This window comes from Helianthus annuus, chromosome 7, assembly GCF_002127325.2.
Source record: "Helianthus annuus cultivar XRQ/B chromosome 7, HanXRQr2.0-SUNRISE, whole genome shotgun sequence".
Lineage (NCBI taxonomy): Eukaryota > Viridiplantae > Streptophyta > Magnoliopsida > Asterales > Asteraceae > Helianthus > Helianthus annuus.
The window spans coordinates 28,211,947-28,213,135 of NC_035439.2; the positions used below are offsets into that span (position 1 = coordinate 28,211,947).

The following is a 1,189-nucleotide window of genomic DNA, read 5'->3' on the forward strand; positions in this document are numbered from 1 at the left end:
ATAATCGAAGCCGTTTTATTTAATTCAAGTTTCTTTTTTTTTTTTTTGAAGTTAAGGCTTCGATTTGGGCTTGCAAAGAAGTGGTTTCATCCACTTTATGGGCGCCTGGAGCTATGGATTTTGAACCCCTAGTAGTGCCATTGAAAACTATTTTGAACAATTTTTTCTATTTGATTATAAATTTACCCGGGGCGCCGATTCCTAAGGAGTCACCCGGAGCCGGAATCAAGGATTTGCCTTCTGTGTGGTAAGAGTCCATTGTAGAAAATGGACACTTGTTGCCAACGTTCAAGACCATGATGTAGGCATTTCCTTAATAGCTCCTTGAACTTTTCTCATGTCTCGTACAAGGATTCCCCATCGTCTTGAGAGTAGGAGTTAATCACGGTCATGAGTTTGGCGGTTTTAGCGGGAGGGAAATATTTGTATAGATCCCAAGTGTGTACGGACCCACTTGGGAAGGTGTTTAGCCAAGCTTTTACTTGTTCTTTAAGGGAAAAAAGGGAACATACGGAGCTGGATGGCATCGTTTGAGGCTCCGTTGATCCGAAAGGTGTCACATATTTTCAAAAAGTTGGTAATATGTAAATGGGGATCTTCATCGGGTAGGCCAGGAAATGTGGCGGAATTTTGGAACATTTGGATTAGGTGTGATTGAAGCTCAAGCTTATTGGCATCGACGTTAGGAGGGTTTATAGTGGCTCCAAGATTACCGACCGTAGGCCGTAGGTAATCCATGAGAGTGCGTTGATCCGCCATGGGAAGGTTTTGGGTTGAGGCTTTTTGTCGGTTTTTAGCTCGAAGTCTCTTTCTTTAAAAGTGCTCTGGTTCGTCGAGTGGCACTTTTATGTCTTTCTCAGAGATGGAGGTCATGCACCAGGTTGTATTTCCTATGAATTATACAAAGTTGCGTGACTTTCTACGAAAAAAAAGGTCTAATCAGAAGAGTAGTATGGCCCCGTGCTTATGTAGGCACGGCCCTATGCTATCCAGAAAATGTTTATGTTTTCAGGTTCCAAGATACTGGAAGGTTGACACGGCACCATGCTCATGTAACACGGCCCTGTGTCTCTATTCCAGTAACAAGAAAACAACTCTTCCAAGATACTGTAGGTCTGGCACGGCCTCATTTTGATCAAACACGGCACTGTGTTATTCCTGCAGAAAGTAATAAAAATAGAAGGAAAAA

At 42.6% G+C, this 1,189-nt stretch overlaps 1 non-coding gene across 1 annotated transcript; it reads left to right on the plus strand.

The window, feature by feature from the left end:
- Positions 1-291: 291 nt before the first annotated feature.
- On the plus strand, positions 292-398 carry LOC118480678. The gene has a single exon (XR_004863656.1). It is a non-coding gene; the product is annotated as a small nucleolar RNA R71 (small nucleolar RNA).
- Positions 399-1,189: the final 791 nt, after the last annotated feature.